The 24,939-nt window shown below is 43.6% G+C and overlaps 1 long non-coding RNA gene across 1 annotated transcript; it reads right to left on the bottom strand.

Annotated features, from left to right (window-relative positions):
- Positions 1–2,374: 2,374 nt before the first annotated feature.
- LOC142044905 (uncharacterized) lies at positions 2,375–24,393 on the bottom strand. The gene is made up of 4 exons (XR_012654453.1): positions 24,300–24,393; positions 7,666–7,811; positions 7,234–7,382; positions 2,375–2,484 (listed from the first exon to the last, which is right to left on the bottom strand). It is a non-coding gene; the product is annotated as an uncharacterized LOC142044905 (long non-coding RNA).
- Positions 24,394–24,939: the final 546 nt, after the last annotated feature.

The following is a 24,939-nucleotide window of genomic DNA, read 5'->3' as shown; positions in this document are numbered from 1 at the left end:
GGACTCTTGGCTCCCTGGCAGACAGTGGGAGTTTTACTGCTGACCTCAGTGAGGCACTGAAATCTGTATTCCAGTCTACACTAAGGAAAGAGAAGAACCATTACACATGGTTCATGACTGGGCAGGGCTTTTCTGGTCATCCTGACTTTTGATTCCCATTAAGGACTGGAGTCCCTGTTCGGTAGAAACACAGCTTAGGATTCTGTTGACATGGAAAGGCAGATAAGGTGTATGTGTACCTGTCAGAGAGGTGTGTGAGGCCACAGCAGTAGACTTGGTTGAGTGTGGGAACCAGAGTGAATCCACCAGGTGCAAAATGCAAAGGCTGGTCTCTGAGGTCTCGCAAGCAGACCTGTGCCTGCCTATAGATACATGGGATCTAGGAGGAAAAAAAAAATGCATTGAGAGTCACAATCTTATACATTAAATATTGGGATACTAGATTGGGAGCTATCTCAGTCTCACTGGGGGTTTGCAAGGAAGGGCCCTGAAAGAGAAAGTAGTTTTGTGAAGTGGTGGGCAATTAGTTTTAATAAGTAATTTACTGAAGTGATCCAAGAGTCTTATGTTTATAAAGGACCCATTGATGTTTAAGTCCTATTTTTATGAATGTAACAAACAGCAAGTATTAAAAGGTACTCTCAGGTGTGACCAGAAATTGATGCTGAATGAGGTTACTAACCTGAAAGAGATTCTAAGAGTATTAAAGAGATTTGGAACTGAAGTTGCAGTAAGTAATTCAAATTGCAGCTTGTTATTAAAGAAGTTGGTTTCCTGATGTCTGCTACCCTACTTACAAAGAACAAGTGTTTGGCTACTCTTAACATCTCTGCATCACAAAAACATTTCCAGATGATTATAACAGGTCTGTCCATTTTTAGTTGCCAAGGGCCAGGTTATTTCCTACCGAGACAAAACTATGTAAAGGCTAGAACTTTGTACAGTTACTATTTAGTATTTCTCACTGACTCTTTAGTGCAGAGGATGGCTGGGATTTGCAGCTCTATGAGTTATACTCCTCTGCATCCGTAGGGTCATCACATAAAACCTGAACACCCCTGACAGCCTGTGGTGGCTGGGGAAGCCTCAGGGGCTTCTCTGCTTTGCTCCAGAGCTAGGCTCCCCAGCAAGGCTCCCTCTTCATCTCTGCTCTCACTGAATCCTCCCTTGAACCCACCAAATGCAGATCTGCTAGGATCTTTAGCATGCCCTTTGTCATAGTCTAACCCCAGCTGGCAACTCAGCCCCACACAGCTGCTCACTCATCCCCCCCACCGGTTGGATGGGGGAGAGAATCAGAAGAGCAAAAGAGAAAACTTGTGGGTTGAGATAAAGACAGTTTAATAGGCAAAGCAAAAGCCACACATGCAAGCAAAGCAAAACAAGGAATTCATCCACCCCTTCCCACGGGCAGGCAGGTGTTCAGCCATCTCCAGGACAGCAGGGCTCCAGCACGCAAAACAGTCACTTGGGAAGACAAACGCCATTGCTCTGAACGTCCCCCCTTTCCTTCTTCTTCCCCCAGTTCTGTATGCTGAGCATGACATCATACAGTCTGGTATATCCTTTGGTCAGCTGGGGTCAGCTCTGTCCCCTCCCAACTCCTTGTGCCCCCCCAGCCTGCTCGCTGCTGGGGTGGGGGGAGAAGCAGAAAAGGCCTTGGCTCTGTGTGAGCACTGCTCAGCAGAAACGAAAACATAGCCCCATAGTAGCTACTGTGAAGAAAATTAACTCTACCCCAGCCAAAACCAGCAAACCCTTCTTCTCAAATATGTTCCTGTCTGTTCTTTCTCTGTGATACAATTGAGAACATCTGCTTCCTCCACAGTGGTTTACATCTTTCTCCAAGAGCTGGGCTGACACAGGGGCAGATCCCAGGAGCTGTCCCCCATGGCAGCATGCCTCCATCAAGTGACCACATCCATCAAGCAACCCACCAGAGGAGTGAGACTCTGTCACAAAATAAATCCCATTGCCTTTCCATATACCAAAGGATATTTCTAAAACCTACAGCTGATGGCAATGCTTTTTGCAGCAATGGCAGCCCAAGAAACAAAAATCCAGTCATCCAATGCCAGGCAAAGATGCTGAAAGAAAACTATTATCATCTGATGGAGCAAATGTGTCCCAGCAGTCCTTGCTAAAGCAGGGGATCCCTGGGCCATCCCACCCTTCCACCTCTGCCAGCACAGCCCAAAGGGCAGATCACATGATGATTACTAGTGCCTTTTTGAAGCATGTTGTAGTATACCATTTATCTGGAGATTATTTCATTTGTTGTTTATCCCCACTGTCATTAGCAATTTACATTAATGAGTAGACTACATGTATTTTTATGGTTGATGTTTCACAGCAGCAAATAAAAAATACTTAATTGCATCTGGGCAGTGTGCAAGCGGATCCTAATCCTGTGTTGAACCAGTCCTGGAAGGAGTGTTTTCTGTCCTTTCCCCCCAAGAATGGAGCTTGAGCTGCCAGAAAGGCCTGCTGAGGAAAGAAAAGGTCATTAGCCACTGTGGATGAACTCAGTCTCTTTGAAGAGACCTGTTTGCTGCAGACTTCAGGAGACTGAGGATATTACACCTTCTGTTACAAAAAGCCGTGATGGTTGAACAGCACCCAACAAATCACTGAGATGTCATGTCACCAACCTCAGCTTAGCAGACAGTGTAGGCGAGGACGTGTCATGTTCAGCGTTCAGGCATCTCCTGGAAAATAGTTTTCCTCCCTCCACCCTGACCGCTCAGCATGTCAGCGTTATTTTACATCCCCTTTGCTCTCAGCTACATTCAAACATGACGAACTTTTGTAATGCACGTGTTTTTAGCATCATTACACAATTGTTACACAAGCAATCGCTAGTTCATCAGGTGCCTTTTCTCCCCTCTTCCCCCTGCCTCCTAAGTGTCTGCTCACAACAGATGCTAACTCCATTTTCCAGCAGCTAAGGAAGGCTGTGGTGGGACAGCAGAGGACCTGCTGACCGGCAACGTCATGTACTGGGGGAACATGTGGGGAAGGTCTCCACAAGGAGTGAACAAAAAGACCTATTTAGGGGAAATAACAGAAAGCATTGATAACGGCAAACGTACTTCAATCACTCACTAACAGAACTGTCCTTACACATCATCCTCCATGGAGGCCCCATAGCTTCCTTTGCATTTGTGGAGAAATTAACAAGTTGACAGCCTAATCCAATTAAATAAGTTGGATGTAATCACAAAATTCAGCCATGTTATAATACACACGTACATAGAAGGAGCGATTTAAGGGGGTACAGGCTCTCTTAACTTTGGCATTCTCCACCAGTTGAAAACTTGACCCTTCAGCACTGGTAACAATCTTTCAGTCTAGTACTTTTCAAGCAATTAATACACAAGTACCTCTATCAGTATATCTCTACATTTGAAACAACTACAGATACATTTTTTCCTATGTCACATTGAAAACTTTTTACCTATTCACTTTGCTCTGCCTTTGGCAATTCCTAGTCAACAACAGGATTTATTTCTCACCTCAGACCCATTCACCCTCTTTCCAAGAAGCTGTCAAAAACCTTCAAATTTACTCTTATTACTTCTTTTTCCCTATTCCACTGTACTGTTACACACAGTCCTATGCTCATAAACCAGGATGAACTGCTGTACGTGCAGCTTGTCCAACACCACTACGGAGCTAAAGGCAAAATGGAGGGTGGGTTTCTACAGCACAGGAGTTGTTTTGCTCTATCCTCTGCTAGAAGGCAGTTGCCTACCAAAAATGCTTTTCTTCTTTGAGCTTTGGTGTAAAGTTCAGGGCAAATCCATCTGCAGAACGGTGATTCCTAAAAAGGTATGAAACCAAGAAATCTATCATTTTTCCAAATCATAGCCATACTAGGAAGATGGGAAGAATAAGATGCAGGGGGTCCTACAACTAGCTAAAAATCTACTGAAGTCTTTCTGGGCTTGCTGCAGCGCACAGGCTGTGAGTCAAAACTCCTGAGGCTTCCAGTTAACAACTAAAAGGGAGAAATGATCGATATCATTTTTCTCAGTGAGTGATTAAGACTGCTTTTAACAATGCAGTCATGCATGCTATGTACTAAAAGGGGTGATTCATTAGTTACTTGGAAGAGAAGCATCTTCTTTTCTCAGTTCAGCAGCCAGAGGGATTAGCCAGTGCCCCATGACCACGGTTGATTAACATGTAGAAAGAGAGGAGAGGAAATACTGGCTACTTTTGTCCCTGTCCCCACATCTGCAGTGCTCTTCTCATTAAAGCAAGAAAAAAATGGGGGAATTCTGTATTCAGCAGTGACATTGTTTTAGTCATACTTTACATAAGTCTCACACCAGAGCTGGCTGCTGGCAGCTGCTGGCAGCTACTGGCAGCTCCCTCCTCTGCCCTGCAGTCACAGGCGCCTGCATCCAGCCCGGAGCATGATCTTCATGGCCCTGCTGAGCAGCCTGAATAGCAATACCAGCTGCTCTGCACACCACTTTCTGATGTTGCCCTGGCACATATGTGGAAAATCTGTTCATCCTGATTTTTGTGATGATTGCCTCTTCTAAAATAAAAAAGAACGGTTATAGGTAGAACTGGCAAAGAGGGCGATGACAATAATGTATTTTTTCTTATTTGAACCATATTGTTGCTGAAATGAAATTTATAACAACTCCTCCCAACTTCCCATCATCTTAAGTTTGCTAATGATAACCTTTCTTTTAAGATGAGGTCATGCGTACAGTAAAGAATATGCCGCTCCCAAGCCTTTTTAGATTTGGGTAGCTCCGCGTTTTAAGGCATTCTTTGCAACGCCCTGGTGGTGCAACACAGTAGCGTGATGGCATAACCATCTGAAAGGTAAAGCTGGGATTTCTTACAGTCTTCTTCCTGGTGAGGAGAACTGATGTTGCCAAAGCCTGCATGCAAAACATTTCTAACAATTGGAAATTGATGTTGCTGTCTTTTCATCATGACACAAGTTTAATTTATGGGCAAGTACAAAGCAATTTTTTTTCTGAAAAATGATCAAAACTGTCACATGCAAGACCTACATCTCTTTCCCCTTTTCTTAGAGCCCAAATATCAGACACAAGTATGACTTCCATGCAACTCATTTTGCATGCTTCTAACTGCAGTCTCACGTAATAATCGTTTGGACACGCTGTACTCAGAAAACTGGCAGCAATTCCAAAATTGACATATGTGACAGACCTCTGGCACCAGCTTAAAGATGAACAATATCTGCAATGCTAGTATACATACAATGCCCTTGCATCCAAACATAACCACCAGACTATTCCAAGCACACTTATATCCTGGATTCTACCAATTTCACAGAAACACTGCATCACGCATCCCCAGGCTAAGCCTTTGTCTCACTGTTTCTCTCCCTGCTTTTGCTTAGTCTTTCTTTTAACCTAATCCTGGCTACCCCTTTCTGCCTTTCACCTCTCCTCCTCTGTCACAGATGCCTCCTTGGCTGCCACAGCACCAGCTATTTAAGCAAAATGATTTATCTTCTTCTCCGTTACTCATACCTCTCTCTTCTTGAAGAGGTCTGGGTGGGATGAAAGGGGATGCAGCCTCCACATGCCAGGACAACCCTGACCCACGTGAAGCGGTAGCAGCTCTAAGGGGTGGATAAGAAACCCCCGTCAGTCTTTCCCTCCCCAAACACATTCCAGCAATATCCTGCCCTGAACGTGGCCTACCCTCAGCTCTCCTGTGCTGGTTGGTATTTATTACAAGCCTTTCATTACCTGAACCCCTTCTTATTTCACTTTGTCAAGTGCAGAGTATGCTTCCCGTAATGATGGAGTGGAAAAGAGTCTCTGTAGGTGCCTGTTTAGCTGAGTTCCTGATAAAAAGACCACAGGAATTTTGGTTTATATTATTAATTATGTAAGGGTGCTTAAAGCCTTGGCTACATAAATTCCCTACAATAAAATTCCAAACAAAATTAAGATTTATTTTTTTTTTTGCAATTCAAAAAGATGATATTTCAGTCTAAAACAAGGATATTTTTTGTGGTTTTGAAGGTCAAAAAAATGTCTCTTGAAAACCAAACAATTGAATTTAAACACAGCCAGCATTTCTTTTCATTAAATAGTGGAATATATTGACCAAAAGAAGGACCCTCTGTGAAAATCTCATCTTCAGTCAAAAAGTTTAAATCTCCTGAATATATGCACAGCACACATTGGACACCAAATGAAATCATCCTCATTATGTATATAACCATTGAAGAGCAATTTATTCCATAAAAAAACCAGAGCATTATCAATTCCATATGTGAGGTGTTAGGTAACTTAGATTATTTTTTCTTTCACCATTATGGTTCAGCTTTCACCAGAAGCTTCAAAGAGAAATAAATCATTAGTCATTTAAATGGTGATATATAATACTCATATTTGTCATGTCTGGCAGGGTTTTGCTTTTAAGCTTAAGTTAAAGCAATTCATTTGTGTCTTAAGTGACATAAGTACATAAACTTCATTGCAGCAGATCTCTGATAATGCTGAACACAGAGCAAGGTCAGACCTTGGAAAGGAAAAGTGAGCACAGTCCTGAATGACTGTTAGGATTATTTTTTTCTGTAAGTCAGGCAAACTTGTATGTTGCTCTTCTGACACTTCCTTTGAAATGGCTGCATCCTTCTAGCTAAAACATTTCCTGCCTCCTCCCCTCTACTCTCCACAAGAAACAGCCAGAGGCATTTATTTAGCATTGAAAACATCTGAACAATTTATTCATGTTTAAGAAAGTATGGAAGAACTGAAAACACTATAATTTAGTGGAAAGAGCTGGGCAGTCTTTTCCTAGGAGTTAATACCTGTGTTCTGCATAATGGAAAAAGTGCCATTTTTCTTTATCGGTAATTCAGTGAGATTGTTACTCTGCCACTCTCTGAAAGGTCATCTATAATGGTTAATATATAACTCAGCAATGTGTCAGTTCTTCCCTAAAGTGTTATTTCAGGCACTGCAGGGGAATTCCCTCTGATATCTATGCCAGAGCAAAGGTATGCTGGCAGATGCAGCTTCTCAAAGGGGGACTTCAGCCGCCAGGCCAGCTTGGGAACGTCTGTCTCCCATCCCTGCCTTGCCTCCGGCTGCTTCTTCACACTCAGGCTGCTCTGCAACTGTTGTTGGGGCTGTGCTGTAAATCAGGTCACTGAGCTGATCCCAGTTACAAAGAATCTTTTTTATTTACAGGGTTGTTCTTAATACAGGTTGCTTTTCTTACCAGAACGATGCCAGAAACCGCAGTGCTGGTGCAGATGAGGAGGCAGGGCCCTGGGATGGGGAGGAGAGAAAAGCCGTTGGGATAGCAGGCACTGGCGAGGAAGCGTGCCTGGCTTCACGGAACTGCTGGCTCAGATGGTGTGTCTTCCACTAATAAAGGTAGAATGCAGTCAGGAGGGCGTTATCATAAACCATTAACAAACAGAAAGTTCACACACAAAAGGATCATGCACTGGTTTAAAAAAGACTAAAACTAAACAGTAAAAATTGCTCCATACGTGACTTCTGCAGAAAAAGTAGCTATATACATAGGTGTTAGAGAATGTATATATACACACACACACAGGCATACACACAAATATACATATTCACACACAAATACACACACAATAATCATCTCTTAAATTTAAAAGAAATGCAAAATATGTCTCACTTCAGAGTTTTTGCCAGCCTTCAAAGCCTGCATGCAGCTCTGATCCCCTGGTCGGTTCATGATAGCAACAACCAGGAAAGCCTATAGAGGGAGCAGGTCGCCTTCTTTTCCTGAGTGACAAGAGTTTTCAACCTTAAGTGATGACCCTGAGAGAAAGCAGAGACAAAGGTAGAGGATGAAAATGTCTTAGGGAGCAGTCCCAAGGGCCAGAGGAGTTACCCTGCAAACAGGGGGAGCAGCAGCAGCAGCCCCTGCCTCTCAGGGCACAGGCGAGAGGGCTGCAGATCCACATCTGCCAACTTTTCCTCCTTCCCTCTTCTTCACATTCACACTTTGAGCCCTACAAGGAGTCCAGAATCTCTGTGTTTTCCCCCTTGTGCAGTTGCTGGGGTGTCCCGGCACTTCAGCCTCTTCTCTGCAGGATGGAGATTTCCTGGATTGGAAATTGAGCAGAATTTCATCTTCCAACACCTACAGCCGAAGTAATAGAGCACTGCCTAGAAGTAAGGGAAGAATGCAGCAAGAAAAGCCTGGCATTTCCTGTTGAACAAAAAGAATCACTAGAAAATGCATAACTGTATGTCACAGACAACATAAGAGAAGCAGTATTAAGCAGAACCAATGCTAAAACTGCATTCAGAAGACAGAATATGCAGAAATATCAAAGAGTTTGTTATTGTCAGTAGAGGCTATGTGCCTGAATTGAACATTATGTTTATTCCAATTTATATATGCATACACAAAAATTTCTAAAAATCTTTAACCCATGTATACCTGGATTGTAGGTCCAGAAAACTGGCAGTTATTTGTACGACTGGAAAGGTCAGAAGGCCTGGCCTAGTCAGAATTGCATTTGCTGAGCATGACACAAATCTGTACCAGGAGCATTTGCCTTACCATGTTTATTATAGTCCAACAAAAGAGAGGATAAGATTTTTTTTCATTTTTTTATTCTTTTTCTTTTTGAAACAGATAGGGAGCTATGACCAAAAAAGTTTAACAGAAACTGGACCTTATCAAACAAACCCTTTGAGATCAAAAGACTAGCAAGTAAAAAATACCTGTTTGGGAGCAATGACTTTCATAAGATGCTTGACTGAGTAGTGTATGTATTCTCAACTTAAAAACAATTACAAATGAAAAAATGGTGGCAATACATGGCAAATACACATCTTATTTACCATTTTGTACCTGTGAGTTCTCTTTGTAGAAAGACTGGCCACCAGAGTGTGCACCAGCTAACTTACTTTTCTGTAAAAATCTAAGAACTGGCATAAAGCATACAATATTTATACATTAAAATTACACTAAGACCTCTTCCCCCCACACACTAAGGTCTAATAATACTTTAGCGCTTGTCTCCTGGGGAGCGAGAGCAGGTCTTAGGACTGCAGCATAAATAGTTAAGCACAAGTCATGCAGCAGTAAAGAGAAAAGGAACACTCTATGCCCTTCAATTCCCAGACACTGCAGCATGAGGCATTAAAAAAAGTTAATATTACTTTTCCTCAGCTAACCCATATAACATGTTTCATCTTTTGATACAGGTTTGCCTTTTTATTTTTTTTTTTCCTCACATCATTAGAGAGAGGCCATTTGAGGAACATATTCTGCACAGTGATGTGATTCAGCAACTTTCTGGAAAACAAAAATGCAGCCCTTTTTTTGGTGCACTAATGAAACACAACTGGCAACAATTTTCTTCAAATTGTGCCTAACTGAAAACAGGCAATGTATCAAGTAAGCTGAAGCTCAGTGGTCTTGGATCACAGTGTCAGTTTTTTTATATGATTGAATATGAGCTGAACATACCCTGCTGCTGAAACCAGGCCAATGACAACAAATACATTACTGTACAAGCTGTTGCGTTACCAAGAATGGCTCAGCAAATACATTTTCCTTCTTATCCAAATTCTAGGTAGCTTTTGTCCATACCAACGCGTGAGACCGTCGTTTCTGAGTATCTCCCAAGGGCATATCAGCAGAAAAGTTATCCTGCAGTTCCACGAGGGCAAAGTCCCCTGTCATGAGCTTGCTGCGTCATAACTTTTTTTGCACAAGGGCATTGAATGGTAGAAACACTACATAACTTTGCATATTTGGTATTCTTTACCCGTGAGTGCTCCAAGTCTGGGAAATGAGATCAGGATCAAAAAGCATTTGCCCTAAGAGGAACAAAACCCACACACACAGTGACACAGAGGGTAGTCAAAGACTTTAGGAAGCCATAGTGCCCTGGTGCTTCACAGGCATGTTTCTCATCAAAAATATCCTAATAAAGAGATCCTTGTCTATTTAACCTGATAGAGGAGCCCTGTCTCCAGGCAGGCACGATGCAGTAGCCCTGCCGAGTGCCTGAGCTGGGATGTGCTGCGTGTCCTGGCTTAGGGCACACGCTGCTTTTTCTTCAAGCAAGATGTAGCCGTGGTGGGCAGCATGTCCCCCACGTACCACCGCCAACCTTCCTCGCAGCTCTGCAGCTGGCAGCAACCGCTGGCTTGTGAGGAGTGGGTGCCACCCGCTCCGTGAACCAGTCTGAAGATGAAAAGCGCTGCGTAAGCACCAGCCGTTATTATTGCTGGCAGAGCTGCATGGGGACCAAGGCTGCTTGGCTAACCACTAAGCAGCATGGAGCCTTTACTCCTCGAAGCACCAAGCAATATTCCCCAAACATATTGCCATTTGCAAAAGAGTCGTTTTGACAACAAAGTCTTCCAGTGACTAAGTGGCCAGTGTGTTGCTGGCTTTAAATAGCTGGCAGAATTTCTATCATAAACATTCCTATCAGCCTATTGTATTTCAGCTGTAAAAACTTGCTCCGGGCTGATATTTGGCAAACAAGACCCAGCAAGATAATCTTTTTTTAAACACATTATCCTATTTGAGTAATCTACAGACATGTAAATCAAGAAGCCTGCAAGTGTGGGTCCCACTGACACCTTTGCTGATTCTTCTCTGCTGATGCTGCGGCCATCAGGCGACGTGAGCATCCAGCCATCCCAAAGCACTTACTCCAGAGCTTTCCTTTTAGCTCCAGATGCCCTGAATGGTTCAGATAAAAATGCTGGGGAGGCACAGGGCAGAGCAGACAAGCTGCAGTCAGTGAGGAAACCCAGAGAAGAGTTTCCCCAGGAGAAAAGCCCATCTCTTGAGAGATAGCAAGATACCGATCACCTTTGTACACAGGTGAAGAAGAGCAGCTGCTGGAAATTCCCAGAGTCCTACCTAGCCATATACACGCTCCTTCCAGATCTGGAGTAGCCAACTTTTCCATATAAGTGAAGGAAAAATTGCACCTACTTCTATCTCAGAAAAAATGTCTGCTGTTGCTTCAAAATTAAAACAGCTTCTTGGTCATAATGCCATAACACTGCACTGGCTACACAGTCCTCTTGTGTTTCGAAAGGTTTCCTGTGGACGCTACCACATCTGACAAATGCTTTGGCGGAAAACACGTCAACCACCGGCCCTTCTGAATGGAGATTTCCAGGTCTGCGCAGAATATCCCCAGGACAAAAAAGCTGTTAAATGCAGCAGGGCTGGAAAACTCAGCACTGAACAAACAGTAGCAACTCTTCATGTATCAACATTAAAGTATTCAGGATTTATAGTCAGAAATACTCTTTTCATTGATTTCATTATTAAAAATCTGTTACAGCTAAGGTTTTTCTTTAAATGCTGAATCTCATTTCCAAATGCCCTGAGGGAACAACAGCCACAACAATAAAATTAGGAACCCATTACTGAAGATAAAATTAGAATAACTAAGCTCGACACTATACAGGGAAAATGCAGTGTTAAAATGTATGAGGTAAAATGTTTTCTAACTATCCCAATGTTAAACTTCATTTTGTCCTTGGAATGAGCAAGGGCAGAAATCTGTGACAAGCTAACATTATTAAACACAACTGCATTTTGTGCAAGTTATGTGCTAAATCAGTATATTTTCTCAGTATAGTTAAGGCCAAAGAGGCTTAATAAGATATTTTAAATTAATTTTTAATTAACAAGACTTTTTTTTTAAATGCTTTTAAGCCTCCCTTCCTTCAGGACTGTGATTCAGGGAAGTACTGAGAAACAGATGGTTTACTTTTAAGTCCTGCTTACACAGAAAACCTGGAGGCATATCTTAAATGAAAGAGATTCTTTGGCAAGCATGGAGAAGCCACTGCTATCACATCTACCACCTCTGTGGCAAAAGCAGCAGCAGGTGACAGGTATCCACCTATCTGTACTAGGGCAACCACTCAGATACTTCGCAGTGAAATTTCCTAATGTTTCAGAGCGTACATACTACCATGCCCAGGATCAGAGTCGGGCTTCCCTTATCACTCCTGAACAAGTATTTTCGTGAGACGGACATTCTCACGCTGCCTGCGCACAGTGCACACGCAGGTTGCACAGGCTGGAGAATGACAGTTCCTTCTCACAATTACATTGAAAAATGCGCTCTTTTTTTTTTTTCAGGAGCAAAAAAAGAAACCGTGTATCTCCAAAACAAGAACTGTGTTGTAATAGCCAAAACGGGATAACAGGGGCAGGGGGTTGCTGCAATCTGCTCTTCCTTCTCATATTAGGTAACTCCCCCGTTCTTCCTCCCCCTCTTCCAGCCTCGAACATGTGGCTATCATAAACTCTTTAAGGGAATATTGTCAAATACATTCATCGAACATTCTGACACTGATGAAAAAAAATCATTTAAATGAAAAAAATACGGTCGTGAAAATATTCTGTTTAGAGCATTGCTTCACATTAGTGAACAGCTCATTTGCTATTCCTGGGTATTAGAGTTGAGCTCAGTGCTTTTGCAATAGATATTTTTAAATAAAGGTTAAAGAACATGTTTGTCTTATGTTACGTACTCGAAATGTCTGTGGAAACAAACAAGCACCCTCTTCTTACAGTAGTGTCTATAGGTCTTGAAACGAGCAGACAGACCAAATACACATGGGTCTCACAAACTGTTCTCCAGCAAAAATCTACACATATGAGCTGACTCCTTATCTCCACCTCGATCAAATGAGCTTATTGTTAAAGTTTTACAAAGCAACCCAGCAGCAAGGTGAAAGATGAAGAGATTATTGAATAATAGATAAGAACATTTTTACTCAGCTCAGATGTATTCATGTATCTGAGAAAGCTCCAGGAAAAAGCCCTCGGAAAGGCACTGGCTGAATTCCAGCAAAAGCGACCTGACCACCAGTGTCCCACAAGGGATGGGGTGCTGGGGGGTCCCCACGGGAGGTGGCAGGGCAGAGCCCAGAACAGGGCTGCCGGGGGGGGACATGGGGGCACCCGAAGCAGCCCCAGCCCCGGGCACTGGGCACCTGCCTGGGGATGGGGAGCTGGACCCACGGGCAGGGCTGTGGGGAGCTGGAGAACCGGCCCTGCTGGAGCATCACTGGGGCAAGGACAAAGATGAAATGAATGAAATGAGGTCCTGGGCTGTAGGCAGGGGGGGCAGCCAGGGCTGGGGGTGCCCTCAGGGCCCTGACACTGTTCTGCAGAAGTGCAGAATTACTAAGAAAAATGTTCTCGGTCGGTCTTTCTGCTCCTGGAATTGATGAAGATAATATTTTTACTTCCTTTTCACTCATAGCTTTATAAGCCCAGCAATCCTGTCCTTAAATTTGCAGCAGCTGGAACTGTAAACCCACTCCCAAGGTCATTCCTTCCCATCAGGATCCCTAGAATGTTGTTAAATGCGGGGGCAACAAAGAATTTGTAATGCTCTGGAAAGGACCTTCCCCACGTGCAAAAGAAGGGAACTACCAAATTGTCCAATTCCAGCGCTGGTCTGCTTCTTACCCTGCATCCTTTAACCAAGCAAGAATCATTGCTCCATTATCATGGTCTGAAGAGGCAAAGATATTAAAAGATCTTTTCACTGCCTGAGCCAGCCCTCTCCCTGTTGTCTTTCCCTTTTAATGAAGATCACAGGGCGGTTGACATCTTTGATCTCACCACAGATCCTGAGAGCCTCTGAAGAAGTGGAGGTATAATAACATCATTCACTTAAAAGCTAGGGAGATACTGACGGAAACTGCATCTACTGACATAAAGTACCAGTGAATAATGAAGAGTCACTTGGATATTCAGAACTTCATTCATTAAAAAACATTTCTGAAAGGAACTGGTTCTTGTGTCCCCGGGAATGCTAATACAAGAAGTGCTATGCTAAATCAGACTTGGCATTTAGTCTAGAAACAAAGTCGTTGCACATAGTCCCTCCTCCTGCAACACAGACTATAGAGCAGAAAAGCCCTTGTCTTACCTCATGTACAACTATGAGACTATATGCAATGGTGGGGTAGAAAATCTTTTAAAAGGCAGGTAGGCGGGTGTAAACAGGGGATACTTATCTCAGTAGTATGCAAGAAGCACAGTCCATCACAATGTAATGATATGACAGCCCCCAAAATACTGTGCCTTTTGAAAAGACCCAAACTTTGGTCCTTTGGGGAAGGGACAGCCATAAACCTGCAGCACCATGGAGCTCAGCACTGCCTAATTTACCTTGCTTTTCTGACAGGAAATTTTCAGTGAACTCCTTGCTCCCCTAGCTAGACTGCTGTAGGCAGCGGAGCTAACACGTTCAAAATTAGCCTGGATGTTTCTAAGTTATACCTTGGGTCCTGGAGAAAAAGAGCAGATACGAACTGGTGCTTGAGGCTGCAGCAGAGACACAGCCCAGCATTTCTGGACCTTTGTCCAGAAAAGCGTAGCAGCATATATGTAGCTGTAAGCCTCTGAATAGACTTGGCAACTGCATTAGCTTAATAATGGTGAAGCATGTTGTGAGCTCCCTTCTGGACTGGGAATTATCTCTGAAGGGTTTTATAAAATGCAGCAGAGCCTCACGACGCAGAAAACAATGGTTATTCAGTTTCTTTCCCTTCCACCTGGATGCATTGAAACTAGGATGGTTTGGCATAAACCCCAGACATATTAAAGCAAATGCCAGAGCCCATCAAAGACCCAGCAAAGTCAGTTTTGGGGGGTATTGGCAGGTACAGACAGGGCACTTGTCCCAAAGCCAGGCAAGCCCAAGTGCCAGGTGACAGAAGTCAGGGTGAACACTGGCAATGTGGGAGAGGGAGCCCCACATCATCTTTCCGTGAGGACTTGCCCAGGATATTGTGTCACCGCAGTGTGCAGGGCCCAGAAGACTGCTGCAAGTAGCACAGCTTAGTAAGGAAATAGTGGTAAATAAACCTGTGCATTACATTCTCCTTCTGGTGACAACCCTTTTCAAAAGAAACCCACAACAAGCACCTTCAAGAGAAGAAAACCACATAAGAGCCCCTCACAGAATCCCAGCCTGTACACATGCACACACACAAACACACAGAGACCAGCGTATTTATCCAAAACAATCTCACATAGGATCTCATTTCAGATCTTGCAGATCACATGGAGGTGGAGGGTCATCCACATGCAGATCCACTGCTTTCGCAGCTGTTTGGATCCACCATCTGCATCTTCTGCATCCCAGCTCCCCCAAAGCGAAGTTTCAGAATGGCTGAAATACTGAAAATCTCCCTGCCTACAGACTGCATCATTTGGAAATGGCTATGGTAGCTGATCTTCACCCCTGTAATTGTACCATTTGACATCTGAAGCTATGTTTTCATTTGTGGGGAATAATGCACATGCCTCAACTCCCTTCTCAGATGTGTCATCCCACTGCTATTCCTTTCTTCTTTAAGCTACAGTTTGGTATTCTTTTAAGTGAACACAATTGCCAAGAAAGCAGTCCCCGCTTTCTCCCACTCCCACATCTTCTCGCAGATCATCTGTTGTACTGTGCCATCATAAATATTTGTGTGGCTACATGGTGAACCAGATCAGGGAACTGATCCAGCTGAAAAACAGCCCCTAGGGAAAAAAATATGCAATTTTTTCCAATATAGTTCCCCACAAGGTCATACAAATGCTTGTGCTGCAACTGTAAGGAGGTTTCTGTAAGCACAGGAATAACTGACTGAGAGAAGAAAGGAGGAACAGTCTGCTTTTTTAAGCAGCTCTGCTGGCCTTAATGTGGTGCCATGGTCTGGCATTTGGTTTCACCAGCATTTGTCCCCAGAAAGCACACAGAAACCCCTGTTTTGGGGAGTACTCAAGCACAGAGCTACTGAAGGTTCCTCCTGCATGCCCAGGGAAAAGTTCTTTGCACAGCGATATCTAATTGTTGCCTGCATTTGAGGCCAAGACCATAATCTCCAAGACAGTGTCCATACATCTGAAGAAGAGCTTTCTCCTATCAACAACAAGCTCAGAGATCCTTTGGAGTCAACTGGTAGCACTTCATAGACAAACAGCCTATCTCTCCTCCTCTCACTTTCTCCAGATTTGAGGACTGATGAGACAGAATACTGCCTTGTTACCTATTCCACAGCCCTGTATTGTAAATGGGAAGAAAAAGTCTGGAAGCATTACTATTTGATTGCATTTTATCAAAAAAGCTTTTTGAAAACAGCTCACCTCCCCATTTAACAGTTTCTAATAAAGTAAGCCTGAAACTACAGCTAGGAAGTCCTGACACGAATTCCCTCAATTTCATTTCTTTTTCTCTCATTTTCTTTCTTCACAACAAAGTGACAGTTCCACTGCTGATATTTCTCAGGATAGGTGTGATAATCTTTTGTGAGACACTGAAAATTGCAGTTAAATGCAAGCTTGCTGCTGAATAAAGCTGTACAGAATACAAAAATGTCCTTCCTTTGCCTCCTCCACTTCAAAAAAAGAGAGTCAAGAATTACTGTTTTCTCCCTGCTGGTTTGTGGTGTGAGACAGCGAGGATACAAAACTAGCTGATCCCATGAGTGGGAGAACTGACTACAAAGAGAACTCTCTTCTTCTTTCATTGTTTCCAGCAACTGTACAATTAACTTAAATTGTGGCTATCTTTTCGCCAGTGGGCTTAATGTATTCAGACTAAGGGTAGTGTGTAAGGGAACATTACAATTTTCTGAAGAGACTGCAAATCAGCAGTCTTCCCTGAAATCGTATACCATCGCTTACCCTTCACTGAACCAGAAACTCGAAGGCAGTGTGTTATCATATGCTAGGGGACTTCCTTCCCGCAGTGTCTGTGCCGAGGCGAGCTTGGGAATAGAGCTCTGACACATACGCTGATGGACATATTTAGCTTGAGGCAGTTTATCTAGCAAAGATCGGGGGAAATTGTGCACAAAGATAACAGGAAGGGACTGATCCTGGTCATCTCTGCTATTTGGGTAGCTCCGCTATTTCTGGAGAAAGCCGAGCAGGACTTGGCTATGTAACAAACGGGCGAGCATTTTTAGACATTAAATGGGTTTGAACTCTAGGGACCCTAGAGAATGTAAAATCTATGGCTGGGCAGAGACTGTGTAAGGAAGTCAGAGGTTTGTTTTTAACATATCCTTGGGAAAGCCGGAAAGAAGAGCTGCCTTTGAACTTCTCCAGTTCAACTGCCAGTTCTCCAAATTTCATTCTGTCTCTACTTCTGGCTGTAATAGTGTGGCTGTTGGAGCTGTGATGGTCTCGGGACATAACCAAGGTACCATTTGTAAGGACAGGTCCTGGTTTTTATTAAATTGTGTATTTGGGGGGAAAAACCAGACAGATTTTCAGGCACAGAAGCCCATCTCCATGTCACTGAAAAGTCAGTGCGCTTAGAACTGTGTCTGAGCTTTTTCTAGCTACATCTGTCTAGTAAAAGACATTACACCTCCCTTCAACACCCCTCTCCTTGATTTGATGCTCAGCTTGCTCTCTCCCCAGTAAAACCTTCTCTAACCCTATCTCCATTCTGACAGCACTCCCAGTCTCTCTGGGCCCACTGAGTTTTCATACCTTAATTTCCATCTTTCTTCCTGTTCTTCTCACCCTGCCCCACCACCTCCTTAAGACCTCACTGAGCAGATCCTCTGGATCCTCCACTCTCATTACACTGAAGCCCCTTTGACAGACCCCTGTCAGGCAGGAGCGGTTCCACAAAACTTTATCTTCTGCAAGGCAAAGCCACCAGAGAGATTCCTGTCCGGCCAGAGCTGCTTTCTCTGCCAGGCCCTGCCTGATAACTGCACGATGGTGCTGTGCTGCTGACTATATCACTGCAGCCATCAGGAGTAAAAATAACCCTCAGAAATAAAGTTCCTTTCAGCTTTGATCATTTCAGTGATAGGGTTCAGTCCGCTGCCTGGCATGCAGTCACAGAGGTAGAGCCGGAGAGATGAAGTGGGGACGGGAACGAAAGGCTGAGCGTAGGGTGAAGGAGGAAAGCAGTGGGGTGACATTAGAGTATGTGCACCTTGTAGAGAACGCCAGTGGGTCAGAAAGGAGCTTTCTTGGTAGTAAGGAAGCAGTCAGTGTACAACAGGCAATATTTTTCCCTGCAGTACATAATAACACAGCATTTTGTGAGCTTTGCCTGCAGCTGCTGTGTAGAAAATGCAGGAACGCTTTGCAATATTTTTAACGTTGTTGTGTCATAGCGTTGCCCAGTTCTGCATGAGTGGTTCAAAGGGACAAGAACAGGTTAGCACCCTGTTGAGTGAGGGGAGAAGAAAGGCAAGGGAAGGAAAATTCTCAAGTATTTGCCTCAATGGGCCATCAAGAACTGAAGAGGGCAGCACCCTGCAGACATGCACAGGTTAGCAGTGCAGCGAGAACCCATCGCACACTACTTTTCTGCAACTGAAGTGAAGACCAAAGAAAGCCTGTTGAAAGAAGGGTGCTCGGGCAAGAAGGAAGAACTTCTAGTAGTGCTCTGCAGAACAGTGAATCTACCCATATTCGAGCCTGGCTAAGGGCTGTGGTGAAGAGTAGGAATGCCTTAGATAGACAGGACGAAAGGATAAAAAAAAAATGCCCCAGTCTTCTGCCTAGCGCAGACCGTATGAACATTTGAGCTGCCAATGAATCAACATGAATCAGCCCTATTATACCACAGACCGTAACCATGATGTAAACCGAGGTGATGCAGCAGCTGACTCAGAGGCACCTTGCACGTCCAGGGTGAGGCACAGAGCTGGGGACAGCAAGCTGTCAGCAATCCCCAAATAAACTCATAAAGTCTGGGCAACAGGCCCAAGGGATTTTGCCCTCTGTAGTTCAAATAACCAATACCTATCATGCCAACCTGTAATGTGCAAAGGCTCGCTGACTTCCTTTAAAAGAGCAAGCCCTCCTTCAGGATTGATTTGTCTCACCAGTGAGGTCGCTGACAAAAAGTAAAGGTGCTGCAGCTACAGCCTGACCCACCACACTCAAAGGAGACAGGGACTGGCCGTTACGTAGGATCTTCTCCGAGGACCGGCTGAAGGGTAGCCAGGGACATGGGTAAAGACTGGTGTCACTAGCAAGAGCTGCTTGACAGGACGTAAACAGAAATCTGAGAGACTATGGAATAAACTATGTGAGCCTTTAAAAAGCAGCTCTGAGCAAGGGTTGCTGTGTGAACTTCACCACAGACATCCGGCAGCAGAGCCACATAAGGCAGCAAACCACACAGCAAAATAATAAAGAACACATTATATTTCAGTGGCATCAGTTTCCCAGTCCAGTCTCTCACATGGTGCTATGAACAGCTGTGTTGGCATGGAGAAAAAGGCCATCTGGCTTGGGATCTCAGCTGGGATCAGGTCTGCCACCAGGGAATGAGCTGCCCAAGAAGTCCTGACCCTTCGCTATACTTCTCTGAAGTACAGTTTCTCCAAAATATCCCTCACATGCTGCAGATAATAATTTGCTGTCGGCTTGTAAGGAACGCAACTTACACAACTCTCCCCATGTCACATGCAATGCTTGCTGGCAGGCAAGAAATGCAGGCAGAGCTGTCACAAGAAGATTTGGGAGCATCCCTCTCCCAGACCATCCTACTGTGGTGCTTCTTCCTGCCTTTCACGCTCCTGCTAGTTGCCACCAGGGACCTGCAGGTCCCGTGTCTGGGCAGCAACAGCTACCAGCATGCCCTTACACATCACCCTGGCTGGATGCTCCCCAAGTTGTGACACCCTCCATGAAGCCCCTGCGTGGTCGATGTCCCCCTTGGCCTGGCTCTGGCCATGGCTCTGCAGGTCAGTATGCTTCTTTTCTTCTTCACCACAAGCCCCTCTCTTCAGTACAGATCAGATCCAGATAGAGCTAAACATGTTCACGCTAGTAATAGGATGAGGCTCTCAGATCCCCATGTTAAATCTGGACACAAGTGAGGACTGTAGTAAACCAGGGATGAGATTCATCTCACTAAAACTTTTGATGCCTTTAATGTAAACATGCAAAACTGAGCTAGTCGTCTAGACAACCTTTTTACTGTGGAGAAGCTCTTCTGGAGTACAACTCATCTGAATTAATTTATGTATCTACCTTAGAATGGGATGACTCACGCATTGCAAAGTATTTATTCCTCACCATTGAATCCATCAATGAATCCCATTCTAGATGTCAAACAAGTGGAGCTGTATTTGCTTGCACCATTTCTTACAAATACCCACTTGGATACATTTATGTCAGCTTGGAACTGTTTATTCTGGTTTCATTTGCATAGTTGGAGTTGATTCTCACCTAAACATAGCAAAACTTTAGAATTAGGTCTCCCACCTATACTTTCATGCATATTAAAAATAATTTTTTTTTTCAATTGAAATTGTGCAGGCTGCTGATAAAGTGAGCTACATCACTCTGAGCACTGGACACAGTACTCTCTTTGGCCTGGGATCTCTTTGTACAATATGCTGTGGTCTTTTTCAATATTATCTCATTGGAAAGTAGCGGGGGCTGACAGAGCTGGAATACCAGAGGGGACACCTCAGACAGGTGAAAACTGCGGACTTCAGCACTCTCTTCAATATCTGCATTACTGCAGCAAGAGTGGGGGCTACCTTGTCTTTCACTCCCTCTGCATTTTGCACATGAGGCCAGGCACCTAGAAGGGAACATTGCTCTCAACACCAGAATCACGGGGCAGGGAAGAAGGAAACAGAGGTATATATTCAACATAGCTAAGCAATCTACTACCAACATATGGTGGCCCTGATGCTGAGAAATGATAGATGGCTTTCAGGATAGTCCTGCACCACAGAAGGCACTGCCTGCTTTGTCACTGGCTGTGGAAGAACAGGCTCAGTAGCATGGTTATCACAGAGAGTTTAACAGTGGTGCAGGTACAGCATTGTCTAGTATTTCTACCTAGACATCATTCTTTCAGCTTTCACATAATTTACAATTAAGCTGTAACAAATCAAAATACAATAGTCTTTACGCAGTTCCACATTTGGAATTCTTAATTAGGACAAAGCAGAAAAGAATAAAGGAAAGTTGTGATAGCGTTCTTCTTACTAAATAAAAATTGGGTGGATGTGATCTGGCTTTTACTATGTTGAGCATACCAGATCATCAGAGGGCCTCTATCTCTGTTGGACAGAGAGATCTTAGCTTTGTATTCATGCTCTTGAAGAAATGTGTGCAACAGCATGACAGAGTCAAAGGATGCCTGAAATAGGATTCAAGTTTGAATCATAGAACCACAGAATAACTGAGGTTGGAAGGAACTTCTGGAGCTCACCTGGTCCAATCCCCAGATCAAAGCAGGTCCACTGCCAGCACTGTATCAGGTCACTTGATCGGGTTTGCCCTTGGTCTCAGAGCACTTTCCTGGGACTGAGGCTTTGGCAACCATGATACTTTTACCAGCTGAAGCCATTCCTACTTAACCTCCAGTCCTGGCTCTTGCAGTGCCCTCCCAGCACAAACATTTATGTAGTCTCCTAAGGAAGTGATTCAGCTGAAATATAATCTGTACCTCCAATATAATAATCATTTTTTTAGCTGGAATGGCTCCCCAGTCCAACTTATTCCGCAGTCCTACTCACAACTGTGCTAGCATGGTGGAGGGAGAGCCAGACAAGGACAAGCAGCCAAGAGGAGGAAGGGAAAGGAGGAGGAAAGAGCGAGGAAAATGCCTGCCTGAGCCAGAGCTGCAGATTAATGAATTCTGTGCCAAGCCCAACCCTCAGAGAAGCAAGATCAATTCCTGTTCAAGCCTCTTCACAATTACAATTTCCTCTTCTGTACAAGGGAGAGGTGGCTGACTTCAGAGAGTTTGCAGATGAAAGATGAAAGGCATGATAGGTATTGCTTATTGACTATTTCACACCCACTGAACTTATTGGAAAACTCTACCAAATGTATAGAAACCAGGTGAATCTGTACATCTGTTAGAAAGAAGCAAGCATAAAGTTGGCCTGAACAGAAGTATAAAAGAAATAAAATTTTCCAAAGGAAATAGCCAGACTGGCTGAGCTAGAGAACCTGGGGTGCCTCCACCCAAGATCTTGTGGAAAGACACTTTCTTCAGACTTAGATCAAGCCTGAACAAAGCTGGAATGAACTCACCTACCTTGGCTCCAGCTTCCCCATTTTCACAGTATTTCCATATTTGTCAAAAGGTTTCAAAATGTTATTCAAAATAACTGACAAGGAGAGCAACCACTGATCAAAATAATCTGAGTAAATTCCAGAGTAGTACCAGATTGCTACTGATGTGCTGAAAATTCAAGCAATTGATCCTCATTAGTGCTACTGCCAACATGCAAAAAAGACCTGATTCATCCCATCTAGCAGCAGGTATTTAATGCAGACATCTGAGTTGGAAGCTAGATCACACTAGTCTCTCTATGTAGTCCATGAAGAGTAACAAGCAGCCCCTGAAGGTAATTCACCGCAACATCTAACTTACCATTTCTGTACAAGCCCATCAGAGGTCAAGACTGCCCTGCAAGCACTACTCAAACTCTCATACTCATCAGTGACCAGTGCGAGGCTAGACGCACTGCCCTGTCACTTTTGAGTCCAATCTCAGACTCTCGTTTCTGCTGGCCAGAGTTCAAAATGCAATTTGAAAGCCAAATACAGACTGAACTAAAACTTGAGTTGCCAGAGACTATGCTTACTAAAATCAACCCAATACTGAAGCTTGAGCTTATTTTTAAAACTACCTGATTGACACTGATTTGCCCAGATTTAAGGATGATGGTCCTAACCAGACTATAATATTCCCACATAGATTCAGCAGAAGCTGAGGTCTCCAACCAGTCCTGACTCTCATCATTACCCTGACTTTAATATTAAATGTATCCCTATAAAGGCTTCCAGTCCTACCAAACGTGGAAGTAGGAATAAGCTCCTGGCTCCTATCTGTCAAAATTCCTAATTCATTTCAGCATGTGCACCACGTAAGTAGTACAGAAAAGCTGCCTTAACAGCAAGGAGTGGCTTTAACTAGAACCCTGTACCAAACCTTTAGCCTCTGCCTACAGCTATATCGCTGATTATAGGTTCAAACTGAAGGGTGACTAGGAGAGCCACAGCCCTCAGATCAAAGATATCTAAGTACATAATAGACACAATACACCTGTTGTATACAGACTGACATAAACCAAACTCTGTACTGACACTATTTGTCACAGTTAATATCAAAAGCACAACCGCATTCCTTTTTAAATAGAATACAGTATTTGAAATTAATATGTTCCCTTCCTAAAGTATTAAGAGTAACTTAATTTTCTAGGATTGATTCTATGGACAAGACCTGTATAATTAAGAAAAGGGAAAATATCCTAATTCTACTTCCCTGCAAAATCACATCCCGCAAATTACTGCCTTATTCAGAAAGCCAAACTCACCCTGCTAATTAGAAATTCTTCTCACCCAATTAGGTAATGGAAATAATAACAAATGACTTAAGCAACTAATCACAGCTAAATAGCGCACCTTGTATTGTGGATACCAAGTATTCCATACTGCAAACATACTCATGGAATATGAACAAGGAAAGCGCAGTCTGTCTCCACAAACTCCACAAGCAGAAGAGGTTACGTTCACCGAGCGAAATGCAGCCAATAAAAAAAAATATTTGGGACTAATATGAAATGTAATCAATATGTCATCATTCAGAAGCTTTCAGCTCCAGTGTGTTACTTTATGTTCAAGATGCTGTATAAGCTGTTTTCTGCCTTTGTACCATGCTACTAAAAGATTTTACAAGTGCATAAAGAGATCTCAGCAAGACCTGTGAGTAGAATATTTCTGTCTGACTTACTCTAAAAGCATGCAAAGTGAAAGACCAGACTGAAAACTGATTACACTGCTTTTAAACATATCCCTGAGTGTCATGTACAGGCTGCACAGTGACTGTCACATGATTATTATGTAGAAACAAGCTAATCTTTGGTGCATGTTAGCTTGAGGCTTTCAAAAGGTGTAATGTATTTTCATGTTACCAATCCTGATTACAAAGAAAAATTTAATAAAAACTCTAATTAGAAGCACTCCTGGATATGAATATGCTGAACATGGTTTTGCACTTTGAAATCCAAGTGCTAGCACATTCAGCTTAGAAATTAGAAGATTCTGGCTAACTGGCCAGCTAACTTAATCCCTAGCTAGCAGATTATTTGCAATAGTTCACGGATAAAAGGACAGAAGAAGGATACCAAACCTCTGCCTTTGCAGTGCAGTATTAAAATACCCCTGTATGCTCATAAGCAGAAGTACAGTTACCATATAAAAGCAGGAATAAAGAGGGAGGAAGAAAGATCAGTTGCACTTTCTGGTAATAAGGAATGGCCAGCTGTTCAGACACTCACCTCTGGTTTGTGACACCTGACTCTAATTCCTTGCCATGCCTCAGCTAATCTGCGTAGCACTGGGAGACCCACTGGTTGTCTCTGTGCCTTCTCCTGTAAAATGGCAACAGCAGATCACTGTTACTCCATGGGCATGGCATAAGGAAGCCTGGGGAGAGAGAAAGAGAGAGAGAGGTGCTGAGATGCTATGAGTATAGCCAGATGTGTAGCAGAGGAGATTTAACAGCTGATTGCCTTAGGATGCAATGGTCCTGCTCCTCCACTTTCCCTCTCCCTTTTCCTCACCTGTATCCCCATTCCCAACCACACAGCCTCAGCTCCTCTCTTGTGTAACTTCTGATGCTCTGGCTGTACAATAAAGCAAATTCAACTCACTAAGTAGCAAAAAACTATTCTTTGGTTTGTTCTGAGGTTATTTTAGTGCTGCCAAGTTAAGTCAGGTCACTGTACAGTTAGATGAGTCCTAGAGACAGTGGAGAGGACAGCCAGAACTCTGCAGCCTGAAGAGGGAGGAACAGAGCAGGGGAGAGCAGCAGGATCTCCTCTCTTTAGCCTCAGTAATTCACTACACTGGGAGCTATAGCATGTAACTGCCCTTGACTGACGGGCACCTTAGGTAGCAGCACACCAGTACAGAGAA

Source organism: Buteo buteo, chromosome 26, assembly GCF_964188355.1.
Source record: "Buteo buteo chromosome 26, bButBut1.hap1.1, whole genome shotgun sequence".
Lineage (NCBI taxonomy): Eukaryota > Metazoa > Chordata > Aves > Accipitriformes > Accipitridae > Buteo > Buteo buteo.
The sequence above is the reverse complement of the archived record's forward strand: the minus strand, read 5'-3'. Positions and strand labels throughout refer to the sequence as shown.